Genomic DNA, 21,927 nt, shown 5'->3' with positions numbered 1-21,927 from the left:
CTGGTATTATTTGGGCCTTATACTCAAGGTCACAGCATGAGTTTCTGTACTGAAAGGCTGCTCAGCTATATGCAATGAGCCTGTTTTCAAAAGGCTTGAGCGCAAGTCCATCTGTCTGCTCTCCATTTTTAAAATATCCCTTGGGCTCTCTAATTCCATTCCCATTTCATCTCTCTTGAATGCCTCCCTCTATAATTTGCCTATTGAGATCCTATCATATTCAAATGACTGCTCAAGCTATTCATCTTTAATCATGTCTTTCCGAAGCAATTTCTCTTTTGTTCCACATTCGAAAAAAATTTACTCTGAACCATATATTCATGGTGCTATTCCCATATTGATTTGAATAGTAACCTGCCTCATCTCTTTTACTAGATTTCAACCAACTTGAATATAGGAAATTGTAAGAGTCCAGGATAGGTTTGGTTATGGTGTAATAAAGAAATTTCTCAGTGAGTTACAATAGCATATGTGTATTTCCATTTCATGCTCTGTGTCCATCAGCTCTGAACTTGGTTTCCATAGCATCATCCTCCACCATGTGGGAAGTGGCCCATTAAAATGGCAAGGACAAGGACAGGTAAGGTAAACACTAGTTCTTAGGACTTCTACCCAGAGGTAGCACATCACACCCATCAAACCTACTTACATTTTATTGTCCAAACCAAGTAATTGGTCAAGGACAACTTCAAGAAGAGTGGAGACATGCAAACATAGCATGGTCCTGGAAAGAGGAGAAACAGGATATTTATAAAATTCCCTAATGGCTATCAAAGCCATCTTCACAGGCATCACAAGAACTAAGACCTTTACCCACTTCTGCATTTCAGGCATGCCTCACCAAGACAAAGACTAAGACCATCTTCTTGTACTTCTCTGCCATGGTCAGTGTATAAGGGTAGGGCTGAAACCAAGACAAAGACCAAGACCATCTTCTTGTACTTCTCTGCCATGGTCAGTGTATAAGGGTAGGGCTGAATTGCAAACACTCTCCCTGCTCTGGCTCCAAGTGTTTCATAACCATGAATGTACAAAGCCAGAAAGAACAGACAATCGTGCCTGTACAACCTCAGATGCCCTGTGACCTTCACACACAATCAATATTGTCTTGCTAATAATTAAACGGAGGGGCTGGCTGATGTCTCAGTTATTGACAGATCCAAAATCTCAGTGGCATACAAAAATAAGCAAGTTTTTTCTCACTCATACATCTTCAGGGTAGTTGGGATGTAGCTGAGCTAGGTCAGCTGCAGCTGGGTTGGGGTCCAGGCTTCAGATTGGGTCCAAGTTATTCTGTGTGTGTCTCTCTCATCCTCTTAGAAAAATTACTCAAGGTATCTTCTCGTGATAAAAGGCAGGAATACAAGAATGAAAGCCCAATTGGGCAAGCACAGGTTATGCCTCTGAACAAATTGTACCTGATAAGATCTATTTGACCAAAGTAAAACACACACTCAAGCCCCAGACCAAGGGGTGGTAAAGAACACCTCGTCCACCATGAGACAAAGTCACAGGGGCAAGGAGAGAAATAGTATACTCCTTCCACCAATGAAGTAGGGAAAGAGGTAACATTTGTGTTCAAGAATCTATCTACCCTATTTGATGTCAAAAGAGGGGGAAATACATGAATTTTATGATAACATTTTTTATGCTCAAGCAGTATTTTCTGCAGGACTTCTCTAAGTCAGAAAGATGGATGTGCGCTTATCTAAGAGAGTTACGTCTGAGCTGTGTATGTTAACTGCCATCTGGAACTATGTTTTTTAAAATAAATTGCCTATTCTTCTTCCACTGCAAATCACATAGAGAAAGCCCTGGACTGCTGGAAATTAGAAGGTGTCTGATGTGTTAGCATATGGGGGGATGATTGGGACTCCATGCCTATATTATTTGGAGCATTTGCGTCAGTTGTGATATGGCCAGTGCCAAGTTGTTGGCAGTAGCACCATTATCACACAGCTCCAGCAAAAGATTCCCAGTGTAGGTGATGAGGTTCTTGTCCCCTTGTCAAGATTCAACAGGAATCTTGAAGGGAAACAGACTGAACTCCTAGACCTCTTGCTATTACCAGCAGATCAGGAAGGGGGTCTTAAGTATTTCCACCCTGAAGACACACTGGAATCACTCCCCAGTTGTATAAGGTGGCACATGCTTACATAATTAATTCGAAATTTGCAGGATATTAAATTTAAAATGACTAAAACATGACAAAAGTATTTAGAAAAATAGAGGCCAGGAAGAGAGAGGAGAGATCTAATGCAAGAAAATATTAATGCAAATCAGACTGTAGAGTGGAGGTCAAGAAACGGGAATGAGAAGTAAATTGTTTAAAATAACCCATTTGGAGAACTCTTTTTTCTGCAGAAGGTCCAAGAAAATTAAGGCATTCAAAAGTTTCTGAGCATAGAGTTTACCTTATATTGAAAAACCACATAGACATATGCAAGAGCAGTGGAACTACAGTTTCTGACTTCAATTCAGTTCTGTGGGTCTGAAACAAGAAGCTCTGGAGGGTCTAAGGGAAGCAGGTTAGAACAAAGAGCTGGGCTGGAAAACTTCACAGTGCTGCTTGTGGTAGTAAGCTCTATAATTTACCAATAAGAACATAACTTGTATCCCCCAAACTGTGTGCTCTGTGGTAAGGTAAATTATCATTTTCTAGTCTAAACAAATGGCTGCAATATTCTGGTGTGGATTCTGCCCCATGAAAAAAGGATATGAACTATTTGTGTAGGACTGGGGCTGACCTTCCAGGGTTTGAAGAATGCATTCTCTCTTCAGCTTTTCACGGGTGGAAATGGAGAACACAGGTGACCACTGCTTGCCAATGTCCTGGTTGCCCCCACCACCGTTTGCATTTAGCAACAGTGTGGTCCATCCCATCCCGTTTGTGATGATGGAAATGTTCTATGTCTGTGCCACCAATAAAGGGGCCACTTGCCACATGTGGCTATTGAGCACTTGACAAGTGGTTGATATGACTGAAAGAATAATAATTTTAAAATTGTACTTAATTTTAATTAAATTTAAATAGCTATACGTGGCAAGTGGCTGCCATATTGAATAGCACAGTTCTAGAATCTCTGAGTCCTCTGAGCCTCCACACTCTTTTAAGTACTCAAAAGCTGCTCACATGGTCTCTGTTCTGCAAACACATACTCTCACTGCCAGTAACTGAGTGCCAAGGAGCAAATGGCAGTATCTTAGCAGCTTTTTCAGCTGTCAAAAGAAAAAAAAATTTCTGCTTCTGGGCAGACATCTGACTGTGCAGCCGTTGCAGAGAGACAATTTAGTTCAGAATTATGTGCCACCCTGACTCTACCTGGCAGGTGCCTTCTGTGCTAGCTCTTCTATCTGCAAACTTGAGAAAGATGACAGGGTTTTAAATGATTCACTCCTCTGGGCCACATTACTTAATTATACGGTACATCCAGGGATAGGCACATGGGTCTTTTATGGTAAATGATATGACGGTCTTAAAAACTCATTAATATGTCATTAACCAAGCAGACATTTACTAATTAAACAATTAGCCCCTCTGTTCTATTCCTTTGTTCCTCCCAGAGATGCTCGGTTACCCAGATCCCCAGTTTAGCAGAACTCCCCCACTTCTTTTCCCAGAGAAAATCACTTGTAAAGCCAACTCAGAGACTAAATGATTTTACCAGATTTTTTTTTCCAAGTTGGCTACGGAGACAATCAAAGCTGATTTCCATAGCATAAATGAATGTGGATGTTGGTCTAGTTTAAATAAATCATCTTGATATGTAAACCAATTTTAGATATATGTGAAATAGCATCCGCCATAACTGGTGTAAATACTGAACATATTCCCAGTTAAGTAAATACAAACAGACAAGATTAATGACTTGAGATGTATTAATATGATTCATCACAAAAAGTCAATACCAAAGAAATGTGTAATGTTCTTAACTTTGTATCTCAGAAGGTTTTTAATATCCATTATGCTTTCAGCTAATTTTAACTAAATCATATTTGTTGCGCTGAAACTATGCTAAACTGCGGCACAAGGGGGATTATTCAGAATATCAAAATATAACATCGCAAATATCTTCTGAAACAAATGTCTTGTGTATTTTAAAAAATGAAACTTAAAGGTTTTAAATTCGGATTAGCAATTCTCTAAGAACATTCAGAAGTATTAGAACACATGCATATTTTTTCAGCTACATTTTGGTTCTCTATTTTATGATTCAACTTGACAGTTACCTTTATCAATCTCCTGTTGACCTAAAGTAATGAACACTGGCAAAGGATCAAAAGCTGGGTAATAACTGGGATGGTCCAGAGATGATTTAAAAAAACAAAAAACGCTGGAATTGCTGGAGCTTAGATGACCACATTCTCATGTGGCATGATCAGCTCCAAGTTAATCAACTATTTTTGGTTTTTCTAGTTTGTCTATTGGCTTGTCTTTCTGCCTTCCAATGAGGTGATGAAGCTGAATGAGAATTAACACAATGCCAGAAATTATACTAACGGCAAAGTATGTCTAGTCAAGATTCTCAATAGCTCTAATCTTGCGGAGGACCAGCAAATGGATTATCCACTCCATGAAATGGGTATGCAAGGGGTCTCAGGGTAGTTGGAGCACTGTACCCAGGGCATTAATTGCTCCAGAAAAGCCCACATCATGCAGACAACACTGGTTCTTAGACCAGAAACAGCTCTACAGTGAAGCTAATAATGCTTAAGCTTCAGGACCCCTCAGTGTCCCAGGCTCTTGCAAGTACTGGGAGCTAGTACTTACTGGTTGGGCAGGGGAAGTCAGGCAACAGTTAGGAAAAACTCTTTATACATTGCCACAAGTGATTTAAGAAGGAAGAGGCATGGATCTCCAAAGCTTCTGTTACATGTTCACATTTCTATTCCCATTCTACATAAATATTGACTTTCATATTTATTTATATTTAAACTTTTCAGTACCTTTTTAAAGGAGAACTCAAATAATGTAAGCTTTGGGATGCACAAACGTGGATCTCCTCTTAAGTTAACTGATGTGTTTGCTGCTGTAAATAACGGGCTCTGATTATCTATTGTAAGATGCTATTTGATGTAGCACAAAGTTGAGGAATATTAATTGATTATGTGAGTGTTTAAGGGTATTCTGCAAAAAGCATCATGATTTTTGTGACTTTCTGCTGGCAGAACCAGATTGGAAAACTCTCAATCCACATAGAAAACACTGGGCAGAGGAGTGGAGGATCTGGCTCTCCTTGTCTGTGCAGCACTAAGGGACTGTGTGGCCTTGGGAAAGTTAGTGTCTCTGGCCTTCACCATGCTCACATATAAAAACAGGGAGGAATGGAAAGTGGACTAGATCCTTGGTACTCAAAATGTGGTCCAAGGAAGTGCTTTAGAAATGCAGAAACTGAAGCCCCACCACCACCCCCCTAGACCTCCTGAATCCAAATCTGCATTTTATCAAGATCCCCAGGAGATTCATATTTGCCTTGAAGTTTGAAAAGGGCAAGTACAGGAATGCCCCTAATACCCCTTTCAGGTCTAAAATCCCAGGACTGAAGTGTAGGAGGGCACAGAGAAATCAACCGAAATATTTAGGAAAAAAATATTAAACTCTTGCTCAACTTTACCTTCTCCTCACTATCCTTTTATCCCCAACCACTCACAAATTTTCTTTTTATCCTCCAGTCCAATCATATTTTATCTATCATTCATATTATTTGGTTTATCTAATTTCTTAGAATAAATTCACTGAGGAATTTCAGTTTTATTTAATCATAATTGTGTTAGTTTTTTTCTCACACTGCTATAAAGACATACCCAAGACTGAGTAATTTATAAGGGAAAGAAGTTTAATGGACTCACATATCCACATGGCTGGGGAGGCTTCAGGAAACTTACAATCATGGCAGAAGGTGAGAGAGAAGCAAAGGCACGTCTTGCATGGAGGCAGGTGGACAGCAAATGAGGGGAGGGGGAAGAGCCCCTTATAAAACCACCAGATCTCATGAGAACTTACTCACTATCACAAGAACAGCATGAGGGAAACCACCCCCATGATTCAATCACCTCCCACCAGGTCCTGCTCTTGACAGGTGAGGATTATGGAGATTACAATTCAAAATGAGATTTGAGTGGAGACACAGAGCCAAACCATATCAATTATGACCTTTCCCACGTTGCTGAATGTTTGTGCTCTCCCAAAATTTGTATGTTGAAATCTCCCAAGGTGATGATAGTAGGAAATAGAACCTTTGGGAGCTGATTAGGTCACAAGGACAGAGCCCCCATGAAGAGGATTAGTGCCCTTATCAAACAGGCCCAAGGGATCTCATTCATCCCTTCCATCACGTGAGGACCACTGAAGAGAAGATGCCATTTACAAGGAAGTGAGCCCTCACTAGACTATTCCAGCACCTTGATCTTGGACTTCCCAGCCTCCAGAATGGTAAGAGAGAAGTTTCTGTTGTTTATAAACCACTCATTAATGCTGTTCTGTTTAGCAGCCCAAAAAGACTGAGACATGGATGCAGTTCAAAGTTTTGAAGATGCAAGAAATAAATAAAAATTATATACTGTCTTTAATTCAAAGTGATTTCCTATAAATGCCAAAATATAAATTATAATTCAGTTCATTGATTATTTTGTCATGTCCTTTGAAACTTTCCTCTTTTTAAAAAATCTATGTGATAATTTCTCCAACTTTCAAGGGAAATTACATCAAAAGGCTTTCACAGTTAATCAGGCTGGGCGTGGTGGCTCACGCCTGTAATCCCAGCACTTTAGGAGGCCAAGGCAGGAAGATCGCCTGAGGTCAGGAGTTCAAGACCAGTCTGGCCAACATGGCAAAACCCCACCTCTAATAAAAATACAAAAATTAGCCAGGCATGGTGGCGCACACCTATAATCCCAGCCACTCAGGAGGCTGAAGCAGGAGAACCACTTGAACCCCGGAGGCGAGATTGCAGTGGGCCAAGATTGCGCCGCTGCACTCCAAGCTGGGTGACACAGCAAAACTTCATCTCAAAAAAAGAAAAAAAAAAAAAAAGAAAAGGCTTTCACAATAAATCAAAGTAAAAAACATTGGTGGTGAAGGTTTGATAGTATGGCCCAAGTTTTCTGGATATTGACATAAAGCTGCCCAGTGACAAGCCTTCTTATAAACACTACTCAACTCTACAAGGCCACTGGCATGTATTTGGGTTAAAGAACTCTGTGAGACACACAAACTATATGTTTATAAGAAATGTTTAATTGAAAACGTATGCCTACACGAGATTGTATTCCTTGTTTATGAAACTAAAAGGTATTTACCTGTACAGGTTGCTATACTTGCATTACATGCAAATAGACTTAGAGATAATTTAAAAGTTCTAAGTAGTGTATACTTTGAAAAACTTGGATCCCTAAAGAGAGAAATAGAAATCATCAATAAACTTGGCTCTGACTTTGCATTAGTCATGGATTCAGAGAATTATGAGCTCAGATTCCAGTAAATACCTGTACAACAGGAGAAAAGCCATTCAACATTTCAACACTGGGAAACATTTGCGTGAGAAAGTTTTTCACAAAGGGAAGATCAATCCCCCCTCCACTAACTGAAAACAAAATTAATTACCACAGTTGGCAGGAGATAAATGGCTTCAATGCACAGAATTGTGTAATTACAGCAGCTGCAAAGCTGGAAACCCGTTCCTAACTTTGAACCTCAACCTCAACTTGACATTTCTCCCCATGTTCAGCTGTGCCACTAGCAAGCATATTCAAAGTTCCTTCATCCTGCTTCCATAATTATATGTTGGGGTGCAGAAGTAATCATTGACTCCATTGCCTACATGAACCTTATCATCCTCTGCTTTGCAAAAGGTACGCTGTATCATCTTTTGAAGTGTTGAAATCTCCAGAGAGAAAAATTTATTAGGAGAAAGTTACTGGTATGGCAGCAAAATTAATTCTGCCAGAACATGTCAAATTAACCACCCTCCTAAGGACTGGAGTCACAGCCAAGTTCAGAAATGGACAAATATCCAGTATCAATTTCTTCAATGTCACTTTAGGTTTGAGTAAAGCCAAGGTAAGCATCGCAATCTATCTCAACATTCCAATGATTAGTCCAAAACAACACTGGCTGGAAAACAAGAGGTTAAGAACTAAGGAAACACTTCAAGCAATTCTTTTTTTCCCTCCCCCTTTCCAAGCAGCAACAAAGGTTGTCAGTTAGGCTCTGTGGAGATTTTGGCTCTCCCTTTGAAGCAAAGAGAAAAGTTTTTAATCTCATCTTTAATTTTAATCCTTTAAAATATGTAAGTGATTTAGAAATGTACAAGTTAAATTTGGCAGAGGAGCCTACTGGTAGAGAAGTAAAGCAATTTATTTCAACTTTGCAATAATAAAATAGTTCAAAGCTGGCCACCTAAACTATCCAGATGCCTCAGCCACAAGCTGCAATCTACTGATTTTTAAAATTCCCCTTATTAAAAATGCTTAGAAGAGCAAAGTATATGGTACAAACAAGTGGAGTGACAAGGTAATATCAAAGAAACATGCTCATGCTTGAAAATGTATTTACATATTGGTTTGTTTCTCCTGCAAGGGAAAGAAATCTCCATAAGCTTTTCAGAAAGTTTTTCTTATTCGAAGGGAGTTTTATCATTTCAGAGTAATACATTTACAGGTTGCTATATTTAGGGATTCAAGTCATTCATTTTTGATGCACAGCTATATACTCATAGGATTCTCATGTGATTTACATCAAGTCAGAGACGGTAGGTCTTGCTTAATGGTGGTATACTTGTGCCTGACAACGGTTTTTTAGTTACTATTTCTACATTTTAATAAACACTCCTCACTTAGCAGAATAAAACAAACACCATTATAATGGTCACAAATTCTGTGAATCGGATTTGGAGAGTGTGCAGGAGGGATGGCTTGCCTCTGCTCCATATCTGGCCACTCAACTGGGGAGATTCAAGACTGCAGGCAATGACTAGTCATCTACAGGAGGAATCCCCAGTCTCCAGACACAAACCTATACTGGTCTGTGGCCTGTTAGAAACCAGGCTGCACAGAAGGTGAGCAGCCATCAATTGAGCATTACCGCCTGAGTCTGTGGCATCAGTGAGATCAGTGAGATCAGTGGCAGCATTAGATTCTCATAGGAGCCCAAACCCTATTGTGAACTGTACATGCGAGAGATCTAGGTTGTGTGCTCCTTATGAGAATCTAAGTAATGCCTGATGATCTAGGTGGAACAGTTTCATCCCAAAACCAACCCCTTACCCCCAACCACCTCCAACCCCCACCCCTGTCTGTGGAAAGACTGTCTTCTACCAAACTGGTCCCTGGTGCCAAAAAGGTTGGGGGCCATTGATCTAGAGGATCATGCACACACATATGCGGTGACTGAGCATCATCTAGACCTCAGTTAAGACTATGGACCACAATACCTACATGTGGCCTCGCCATTGATTTCTTGGGCTTCCTTTCAATATGGTGGCTGGATTTTAGGTTGTGATCTCAAGAGAGAGGAAATGGAAGCTGACCGTTTCTTAACACCTGGACCCAGAAACTGGCATGGCATCACTTCTACTACTGATCAAGCAGGCGCAGAGTCCAGACTCAAGGTGATATATACCACATCTCACAATTAGAAGTGTCAAGGATTTGTGGACCAGAGTGGTATGCCCATGTCCTCATCAAAGACGTAATTGTTGAGAATTACTTTGGACCTGTTCTGCCCATTCCAATTAACTTTGTCTCTCTAATTTCTACCTAAGTTCTCACTGCCCATAACTATAAAGCCATAGCTCTTGCCTCCTGCCCTGTTCTCATCATTTTTTACTTCTTTATTGTCCACTCAGTTCACAACCCAATGGCAAATCTCCAATCCCCTGCTCTTGCCTAATGGGTGCCAGTCATTAAGCAGGGGGTGATGCTGTTTGGTGGATGAGCAGAAAAAGGACTATGGGCTATGCTGAAGTGGAAACTGGAAGGAGAATAGCTAAGGGAAGGTAGTAGAAAGCTTTTCATAGTCACTAAGGTCTAACACAGAAATCATTCCACTGACTTCTGGAAGGAAGCCAATACAAATCTAGCTTATCTTTTAGTGTTAATTTATTATAAATTCAAGTGTTAACTGGCCCAAACAAATCATTATTGCCAATTTTCGTACAGCAAAAACAATTAAAATTTTAATGACAATCATATAGAAATAGCAAAAGCTCTAAAGATGTCATTTCCAACATCTTCAGATGGAATTTCCCATGGCAACCAAATGGAAAGTGATAAAAATTGTTTAATATAATTAATATGTATGTCTTACATGGAAATGTATAGCATTAAATCCGTGAGAACAATGAGACTGTATTTTAGAAATAAAATTAGCAATGGAAAGATAGGGATCAGCCACGTAAACCTTACCTATGAGATTTTACTGGTTTTTATGCTTGCTTGTTTTCTGTTTTATGTTTCACTTTTTGTTTTGGAGGGTTCAGTTATTCTTGTTGTTGCATAATATTTTAAAAAATACTTGCACACTTTTAGAAGAGTGGATACAAGATTTTAAGCTGATTTACTTAAATTTAATTATGCAATATAATCTCCATTTAATAGATATCCCATCAGTTCCCTTTTAAATGCCAGCCTGATGTTTCTTTTGAATGTGATCACATGCAGGTGACTGGAGATGCATGTCAGCTTTGCGTGGGTTGTATTTGAGGCTATATGCTGAGACTTTGGATTTAAGAAGTTCTCAGTAACATCTGAGATTCTATGACCACCTACCTGTCTGTTAGGTTTCAGTACACTAGAAAGTGAATTAGCTGGGCATGGTGGCTCACATCTGTAATCCCAGCACTGTGGGAGGCCACAGCAGGCAGATCCCCTGAGGTCAGGAGTTCGAGACCAGCTGGGCCAACATGGTGAAACCCCATCTCTACTAAAAATACAAAAATTAGCCAGGTGTGGTGGCAGGTGCCTGTAGTCCCAGCTACTCGGGAGGCTGAGGCAGGAGAATCACTTGAACCCGAGACGTGGAGGTTGCAGTGAGCAGAGATCATGCCACTGCACTCCAGCCTGGGAGACAAGAATGAGACTGTCTAAAAAAAAAAAAAAAAAAGAAAGAAAGAAAGAAAGTGAGTCGACCCATCAAGAGCTACGATACTTTGGGGGAAAGTGTAGGGAAGTGAAGGAAACTGTCCTGTAGGACTGGATAAGCCAGATGGGAGCCAAATATCCACAGCTCAGGGTGAGTGCACTAAACTGAAAACTTCTAACAAACTCCTTAGAAACATTGTAAAATAGAGATCAATGTTAACTAACACTTCATGGAAATCTCATGTCTTGAGAAAGCAGAGATTTTTCTTGATGGCAAGAGAAGCTGGGCAGCAGATAAGCTTAGGCCACTTGAAGGTCTCTGTACTGTTCCATCTGCAAACATGAGATCCAGGAGATTCAGCTGTTACCATGGTTTTAGAACTTTTGTAGAGTCTTGAAGGAGGTCATTCCAGGGATGAATGAAAGATACATTGATCTTTGACTTAAAGCATGCCACAGAAATATAGGGATTGAGAGCCTTGGAAGTGGACAAATGCCAACATTAGGAATCGTTCACAGAATCAAAGTTCTGAGGCCTCCATTCTCTGGCAGATTACCCTACTCTCCTAGATAAAACACATGGCAGAGTAAAGAATCCCCAGGATATATAGGTCAAGAGATAATTCTGTCATTGGCAGTTAGATAGAAGGTCAACATAGAGCATCAGGAGACCACATGGCCATATTAAAGCATTTTGGATGTCATCACAAACCAGGATCAGGGCTGTATTCTGTTATTGAAGCTAAATACAGAAGAGAGGGTGGGGAGGGATGGAGACAGAGGGTAAAGCAACTGTACCAAGGCTCTTCTATGACACCATCATCATTCTCTTAGCTCTTGATGTTGAATGTCTCCAGGGTCTTTCAGATAAGGCCTTTCTGAAGGCCCCAGCATCCTTCAGAAGAGGGCTTCAGACTTTTTCTCCTATTTATTAATGCTTAGTACCTAGCTATTTAGGCACTTCACATTTTTCCCCTATTTATTAATGCTTAGTATTTCACTGACTCCAATGGCTTTATAAGATGAAGACTCTCAAGTTTAGAACACCAATCCAGACCCCTTCCTATGCTCTAATCTCATATGTTCAACTGCATAATCAATATCTCTACTCAATGCTTAATAGGCATCTTGAAGTCAACATTGCCAGAAATAATACAGTGGTGACTCCTTCTGAGATCCAAGGCCCAAAAGATAAAATCCTATGAGATGAGGATAATTAGGTTCCTCATACTCTACTATACATCTCTAAGCAAACCCAATGTTTGGAAAGTGTGCCCACAGATTAGCTTCTAGACATCAGGATCCACAGAATTGCTGTGACTACTTCTACACTCTTGGACTCCAACTATAAATGAATGACAGAATGCCAGACTGCCCAAGATCAGGGAATAAAGGAGACACTCCCACATTGCCTTTATATGTGATTAAGATGTCAGGTTTGTTGACCATACTCACTACAAGCATGAACAATTCAAGTGGTACAATATGAAATAGCACAGTCATAATAAATGCCATGCAATGAATTCTCATAAGTATCCCTTTGCATGACTTTAGGCTAACATAAATGCTGAAGCAATGGCTAATATTCAGTACAGCTGAGATATTTCCTGGCAGCTGCTGAAGAAACATGGAAAATGGACCAATAAGAACAGGCTGAAGAAGGCTGAAGTCAGCAACGAGGATGATAATTTATCAGAATATTTGGTACGTGACAACTGTTATAAAAGGTAGGTATAAAAGGAAGAAAGAGACAGAAAGAGAAGAAGGAAGGGAGGAAGGAGAAAGAAAGAAGGAAGGAAGGAAGGAAGGAAGGAAGGAAAGAAAGAGAAAGAAGGAAAGAAAGAAAGAGAAAGAAAAAGAGAGAGAAAGAAAAAGAGAGAAAGAGAAAGAAAGAAAGAAAGAAAAAGAGGAAAGAAAGGAAGAAAGAAGGAAGGAAAAGAAAGAAAGAAAGAGAAAGAAAGAAAGAAAGAAAGAAAGAAAGAAAGAAAGAAAGAAAGAAAGAAAGGGAAAGAAAAAGAAGAAAGGAAGGAAGCAAGGAAGGAAGGAAGGGAGGGAAGGGAGAAAAAATCAAGAAACAATGTATCTGAAATATCAGTAAGGTCCCAATAGGTGCTCTGTCCTACCAGTTTGAGCTGCTGTAACAGAATACCATAGACTGTGTGCTTAAACAAAAAACAGTGATTTCTCACAGTTCTAGAGGCTGGGAAGTCTCCAGGCATTTATGCTCAATCCTTGTACTTTGCTTCTTGGACTGCCCCAGCATCTCAGAGTAAATTTCTGCCTTTGTTTCTTAGCTAATTCTTAGCAAATTCTACAGAAAAGTCAAGAACAATGAGTACAGAAGAAAGAACTAAAAAGAATACAATTATTGATGACTGTGATCCCAGCAAAATGCTGAGTAAATTAGACTGAAATTTCAAAGGATTAAAAGAAAGATTGTTAGAGGATGAATAGAGTGGGTTGAGAGCATTTATTTAATACATGTCAGCAGTTAAAGCAAAATGAAATAAAATGATGGCTAGAAGAGGCAGACTATAAAAGGAAGAACTGTTTAAGAAAGGAGAGCCTGAGTGTTTGAAGGCAAGGAGAAAGGAATCGCTGTAATGAGAAAGACTTAAATCACAGTCAGGGGAAAAAATAAGCTTCAGAGTGAGATACCTCAAAATAACAACTGGACAGAACCTAGGACACAAATGGGGAGTGTTTGTTATAGTGAACAGGACTCAGCATGAGAGCTTAGCACAGAGGAAGAGATGAGTAAGAGAAAGAGATGAAAGTGGATGTTTCTGCAATGACTAGGGTTGGACTGTGAGAAAGAGGAAGTAAGAGTTAGTTTGGAACAGGGCCACAGGTGAAAGCAGTAAGGAATCAGAAGGAATAAATAGAAGAGCTTCCAAGAAGAAGCAAGTGCCAACATGTAGCTGGAAACAACATCTGCCATTTAAGTCTACATTTTTCTAGAAACAGAATTTAAAGCTATAAGATACCTCAGGAATGTTTTTATTTTTCCTAGTGATAATCTATGATCTAAAGAGAGGTGTGAATAATGTATATTTAAGAATTATTTTAGATTGGGGGGTTGATGTTGAAGGCTTATCTAAAATCAAGAGACTTCAGGAGTCTAGACTGATGTGTATGAGCCACTGAAACTAGAGACAGCCTCATCATTCAGCTGGGGAAAGATGATGTCATCAAAAGACATGAAATACTGGGGCAAAATAAAATAAACTAAAAGGGAGTGTGGATCAGGAGAGGAGAGATACTGTGAGTTAGGTTCAATGGGGATAAAGAAGAGGGAGAGATGGCAAGCAAAACAGTGTGTCTGCAATGAGCCCACCAACTCAGATTTCGGCGGTATATGATGAGCAATTCCAGAGCACGGCAGCTAAACAGGGAGAGTGGAATGCTGCGACTGTTGATACTATGAGTCCGTGAAGCTTGCTTGATGAACTTTCAGTAGGAAAGCCAATGTCACTGAGAACAATGATCAGAAAGGAAGAATAAATGAATCAAATATTCTGATAACAACTAAGGAGGGTAAAGTCTGGAACAGACTCAAGGTTGACTCCCATCCGTTCCACTTAACGGTTATCTTTGGACAAGTTATTCAACATTGTGAGCTTCATTCTCCTCTGCTACAGAATAGAAACAATAAGTAGACACCTCTTAAGTATCAAGATGAATAAATAAAGTAAGGCACGCCAAGAGCTTAGCAAGGAACCAGTGCAGAGTAACTCCTCAGTAAATGCTAGGAAATACCATTAGAAGGACAAAAATCAAATGTGGGGAGCCCTCCAGGGCAGCTAGAATGATTAAGAAAGGAAGCATAAAGAGGCATCTGGAAGACTTTGAAAGATAAGGAATGATGGATAGCTGGCAGTGTTCTGGAAAGATCCATCAAAAATGGCAGAGGGAAGGGCATGTGTCTGTTAAGACATGAGAACAAAGGAAAAAGTGAAAATGAAAAATGGGCTCAAGAGAGACAGAATTTCCCCAGTAGCCAATCAAAGACTTTTTAAGTCACAATCAAAAGGAGTAGGGGAAATGAGGGGGAAAGTATAAGGCAGTGGTGAACGCCCATAGAAGAGATGAGCAGGAAAATGTTAGCTGTCGCGAGCACTGGAAAAGACTAGACGTGTCTAACTCCCCTCATCGTCAAGATCCAGAAGACATCTCCGCTAAACAAAAGGGGGAAAAGCATCTGCTTCTCAAAGACAAAGGGCCTGAATGTTTGTGTTCTATTATCCCAAGAGCCAAGAACATGAAGTCAGGTGTGTGATGTTCCCCTTCCTGTGTCCATGTGTTCTCATTGTTCACACCGGGGCCTGTTGTGGGGTGGGGGGAGGGGGGAGGGATAGCATTTGGAGACATACCTAATATTAAATGAAGAGTTACTGGGTACAGCACACCAACATGGCACATGTATACATATGTAACTAACCTGCACGTTGTGCACATGTACCCTAAAACTTAAAGTATAATAAAAAAAAAATACAGCTATTATAATAAAAGATTTTACTCTCCTGGAAAAAAAAAAAAAGAACATGAAGTCAGAAAGAAAGATCACATAAGACATCATCGCATATGTGCTCACTAAGACCAAATAAGCTTTCACAGAAGTCTCATCCTCATAACTAGAAAAACACTACGTAGACCATTTTATGTTGCTTTTTTTTATTTCGTGTCTTTATTTTTCTGTCACCATGCTCAGGCCTCTCAAACATGTTTAAATAGTTGTGGTTTAACATTAATGAGGTACATGATCTTGATCTGCTAATGATACAGATTATGTTTTCCACCCCAAATATTGATTATTGTATGATATAAGTAGTATTGTTCTGTTAAAATGCAGAACAGGTGAAAGCATCTTCCTACAGAATTCAGAAAAATGTGAAGAATCTATGTGAACTATCTCTACTATTAATATCCACCAACCTTAGCTACAAATTCATCTATTTCTATTTTGGTATCTTCCATCATCCTTTTATCTTCCACTTCAGAATAAACATTTTTAGATTTTACTGGGCTACAGAACTTTTATTTTCTAATCATTCACTGCCATCCAAAAACAAAAGTTACCGCATGTTTTATAGTACATCACAATGGTGTTTGTGAGATTATACTGGGAAAACTGGAGGAGTGGGGGGAGGGTTCTATCTTTAGGCCATATCATTTACATATGAGAACCTAATACTATTTAAATAAGTGAAAATCACAGCCTTCCAACACAAAACCAGTTATTAAAACATTGCCATAAGCAAAATATTGAATCTTAAACTGAACTTGCACAAAATGGAAATGGACAGAAGGGCAGGTCACTAAAACAGTATTGTTTTAATCTTTTCCATGATCCTTTATATCCATGGATTTCTCTACATTCTCCCCTGTATATTTTATAAAAATCACTTTCAGGTTTATGGAAAATGGAGCACAAAGTGAGCAGTTTTTTTAAAATGAGTTGCATGGAAGAAAGAACAGCAACTAAGATTTTTGCGATTAATTTGATAGACTTCCAGTAGGAAGTATTTAGTTTATCTGCACATATAAAATGAATATTAAAATATTCATACCCCAAGGCTACCAGCAAAAGTAGATAACAGCTGTTGGTCTAAAATGTGGTTTCATTATGCAGAGATTGGAATAAGCTTGTAATTATGAATTAAAGCTGGAGCAGTTAAAAAATGTTGAGTAGATTTTCTAACCTCAACATTTAAAATCAGTTTTCTGTTAAGAAATAAAGAAAGTGTTCACAGCAATGGGCTTTCAAGTGGTATCAGCAATAGCAGACTTGCTTTTGCTCACCTCAAAGAAAAAAAATGCAATAGATCCTTCACATAAATTTCTTAATGATTTTTTTCCTAAAGCAGGTTTGATTATCTTATACTGAGTCCATATTCCAAACAAACAAAACTCTAGTTTAATATTTGTTTTAGACCTGAAGACCCACTAATACAAGGAAACAAGGGTTTAAAATGTATTTTGGTTAATAATGCACATTATGAGTTTTTTATGTATATGTATTCTTTTCCCTGGGACATGATACCACTACAACAGATAATATTTTTAAGGTAGTTACACTATCAGATTAACAAAATGAAGTATTATAAATAATATAATTTTCTTATTTGAAAATCACTGAAGTTAGAAATATATTTTTGATTGCATTCTGGTAGTAAAAAATAGGATAATCTCTTTTCCTATTGTTCAAGTAATAATCTATTGAGAATTGTGACTTTAGTTTAAAGCAATGTAAATAATATAAACTCTCACGCACACACACACACCCAACATAAACAAATTATATGGAACAGAGTAAAGCATGAATTTTCTCTCTCACTGCTCCCCTATTACAATCTGTTAAAAAACAGGATGGATTATTACTGGAAAGAAAAAGACAGACTATGATTGAACAATATGAATAGTGACTAAGAGATGCTTTTACCTTATTGTGACACATTTCGTTAAGAATTAAAAAGCATTTTAAAAATACTTTCTTAGATTAAGTGTTATTATCTGTTCTTCAAAATGAAGAAATTTGGCTTCAGAAATTATGTACTAGACCCAAGATGAGTAACAGTTAAGTACTACAAAAAAAAAAAAAAAAAAGATAAGAAACTAAGAAACTCTGTGTCCATTATTTGCTGTGACATTAACTTTCAGCTAAATTATTTGCGTCTTGGCACAATGAATCACATTTCCGTGCTACTTTTTCCTTTTAGTACTATACTAATATTCTACCTCTCTGACTCTAAAATGTGCCTAGAAAACGAAGGGGAGAGTTAACACTCTAACTCTCCTCTACACATTCCACCTCCCTGAATCAGATGCAGGTAGGACAGCAAGGCAGACAGCACAGAACCTCTGCAACTGTTCCCGTAGCTCCAACCAGCACCTTGAGTTTTGAGCTGCTCATGCAGAAGAAAGGGAGAACAGAAACAATGATCTGAATCACATTTTTAAAAAATCAGACTCTTTATTTTAAAATAATCTTAATAGTATAGCTGAATTGGAAAACAGAAAAAGAGAAGTTCATCTTTGTTATACTTTATGTTTGACAGCTTTAAACATTGTATGCCAGGCCGGACATGGTGGCTCACGCCTGTAATCCCAGCACTTTGGGAGGCCGAGGCGGGTGGATCACCTGAGGTCAGGAGTTTGAGAGCAGACTGACCAACATGGCAAAACCCCATCTCTGCTAAAAATACAAAAATTAGCTGGGTTTGGTGGTACGCACCTGTAACCCCAGTTACTTGGGAGGCTGAGGCAGGAGAATCTCTTGAATCTGGGAGGCAGACATTGCAGTAAGCCGAGATCATGCCACTGCACTTCAGCCTGGGCAACAGAGCGAAACTCCATCTCAATCTCTCTCTCTCTCTCTCTCTCTCTCTCTCTCTCTCTATATATATATATATATATATATATGCTGTGAGTGTATTCACTCTGTTCCTGGAATGGAACAGTGGTAACAGAGCACCCAAAGATGAAAGACAAACCACGCAATGGCAAAAACCTGCCATTCTCCATGGAGCTCCAGTAATATACTCAATAATTTGTGTAGACAAACAGGCTTCTAAATGCCTTCCTTGAATAAACGATAACCATGAAAACAAATTGACCTCAAATATTTAAAAGTAACCTACTACTTTATTACCAATGTATCAGCAGATAAAAATAATTGCTTATCATAAAGATGACTTTCAAGTTATCCTTAACAGGAACCAAGAGAAACTTTGATGAGTGTAATCAATCTAAAATCTGTTTTTATGCTCATCCTAACAGAAGTTGTAATGCAAAAATTAGAATCTAAATATTTCTTAGATATAAAAACTTTTATAGCTGAATTATAAGTGAACATAAAGAAAAAGAGAGTATATTTCCTTCCCCAAAACTCAAATAAATAAACAATAAAATAGTTAACATAAGTATATAATACTTTGATGGTTTACATTAGATAATCATGTTAATGTTTTAATTAGAAGCTCATGGGTAATATTAAATACAAATGTAAACAAAAAATTTTCTAGTTATATTGTGGTGCCTTTTTTCCTGAGATAAAATGCCAATATAAAGGTAGTAGATAACATTAAAAGAAACATGAAAAATGTTGAAAAGAATTTCTTTTTCCTTGCAAATGCCAACACATAATTATATGGCAAGAACAGAACTTGTGTAATTTTTTATATAAAATAAAAGAAAAAACACCTTGAGAAATAACATCAGCCCTTAGAGCATCTAAATACGGTTTAACATCTTTGAAAATACCATACAAATATTAATTAATCCTCACTTAAAAATGGAGGTAGATAAGCATGATCATCACCCTCTGATGAAGAAATAGACAGTGTGGTCAAGAGTCTAGCCCAAGGACTTAGGCTGGGGTCATCTGTCTTCAAAAGTGTGTAACTCCAGAAAAAATCAGGAGGGAGAAGACATACTTCAGATTGCAGTTGTTTCTCAAACATTAGGGTTTCTGTTTATGGCCTCAATCTCACCCATTTATATTAATTGAACACCTTTCTTTAAGGATAGCACTCAGCCACACAGACATCCTGCGCTCTTTTAATTGAGCCCCTTTGGGGGAAAGTATCGTTTAAATATAACAATATATTCAGAACCCTAAAATAATTTGATCTATAATAAATTCTTAAGCAAGAGAGGAAGACCAGCCTGGGGACCCTGGGAGGGGAAGATTGCCAGGTACGAAGTCAGAGATTCACAAGGAAGTTGTAGAAGCTCCTTCCCTGGAGACTTTTAAAAATAGACTAGACAGCCCTCTCCATACCTTGGTGTAGGAGGCCCCATTATACTTTGCTATTAAAGAACTTCACTATAGGTTTCCTTAGACTTGATTTTTTAAAAAGGGAAGAAAAAAATGGGAGGAGGGGAAGGGAAAGCCACCTGGTGTGAGGAAAATTCAGTTTAATAAATGCCTTTGATAGTTTATTATAATATGAATTCTCTGATTTTCATGCTGATTTTAAGGATAACATCTTTAAGGGATTTAGATTCTGATATCTACTAGGTTTCTCTGCTTTACATTTTTATTACTATTTTGTTCACTATATATTGTGCTATTTTTATCACTTCAGTATATACCAGGTCAAGCAGAAATTGGAAGTTGTGTGGATATTTTGTATTTTTCCCTATTTTAATGCCATAATTCCCAATATAATTGAATATATATGAAAACACACACCCCTAGATATATAAAATATAATAATAACTTTTCAGGAGGAACAATCAGCATTTTAAATATATCTATCTTCTAATTAATAAACTATGGAATATAGTCATCACAAATTCCACATACCTTTCACCTTCAATTATGATTGAAGTTTGAGACACATCTTTTTCTTATTAAAAAAAAATAAAAGAAAGAAAAAGAAAATGCTTCTGAGTTCATTCTGGATACTCGAATGTATGCTGAGCATTATGGAAACGATATTTTTTATCACCCATGCTCAAAACTTTGACAACTTTTTTACCTTTATGATTGACAGTATGTATTTGAGGCCTTTTGAGGACTACAGAGATTTCTTCTGAATTAACTATTTGGTTAAACTCATCATTTCTTTCTTAATTGAGTTACCCATTAGCATTTAGATAAGCTTCTCTTGAAAGTAAACTAGATGCTTTGGACAGATAGTGTTAAGCAGCTGAAAAATAGTATTCATTTGACTATGTCACAACTTCTAGAAAGTTCCACAAACTGTTCTAAAAGGTTTGGCAATTATATTACTTTCATAAGTTTCTGCATATAGTATTTTTTAATACCCTATGATGCTGCAGCTGAATCATAGAGTAATCTTTCTGAAAATACTTCAAAAACTCCATTGGGGTCCAAATTCAAGCTAAAATTCATTATGGAGCAACAATGCAAAAAATAACATAATATGTCCACCAGCTACATCATAATGTATAAGTACATTGTAACGTAATTTCCCACCTAGCAGCTGACAACACTTTTTATCCTAATTGTGAATTCATCTATATTTAATAAATATTAATCAAGGACCCAAAACATGCTACCCATTACAGAGATTTCAGTAACATTTTAAGCTTTCCAAAGCATCACACATATTTATCCTTGGTATTAGTTTTCTATTGCTAATGTAACAAATTACCATAAACTGGCATCTTACAACCTAAGAGTGCTAGAAGTCAGAAATCTGACATGAGTTCCACTGAGCTAAAAATCAATGTGCTGGGGTGGTGGCTGGCAAGATGGCCAAATAAGAAGAGCTCCGGTCTGCAGCTCCCAGCGAGATCAATCCAGAAGGTGGGTGATGTCTGCATTTCCAACTGAGGTACCTGGTTCATCTCACTGGGACTGGTTAGACAGTGTGTGCAGCCCACGGAGGGTTAGCTGAAGCAGGGTGGGGTATCGCCTCACCCAGGAAATGCAAGGTGCCGGGGAACTCCCTCCCCTAGCCAAGGGAATCCATGAAGGACTGCTATCCAGCCCAGATACTATGCTTTTCCCACAGTCTTCACAACCTGAAGACCAGGAGATTCCCTCAGGTGCCTATACCACCAGGGCCCTGGATTTCAAGCACAAAACTGGGCGGCTATGTGGGCAGAAACCGAGCTAGCTTCAGGAGTTTTTTTCATACTCCAGTGCCGCCTGGAACACCAGTGAGACAGAACCGTTCACTCCCCTAGAAAGGGGGCTGAAGCCAGGGAGCCATGTGGTCTAGCTCAGCGGATCCCACCCCAACAGAGCCCAGCAACCTAAGATCCACTGGCTTAAAATTCTTGTTGCCAGCACAGCAGTCTGAAGTAGACCTGGGACGCTCAAGCTTGGTGGGAGGAGGGGCGTCCACCATTACTGAGGCTTGAGTAGGCGGT

The sequence above is a fragment of the Pan paniscus genome, chromosome 5 (assembly GCF_029289425.2).
Source record: "Pan paniscus chromosome 5, NHGRI_mPanPan1-v2.0_pri, whole genome shotgun sequence".
In the NCBI taxonomy this organism is placed as follows: Eukaryota; Metazoa; Chordata; class Mammalia; order Primates; family Hominidae; genus Pan; species Pan paniscus.
Note: the sequence above shows the minus strand (reverse complement) of the source record.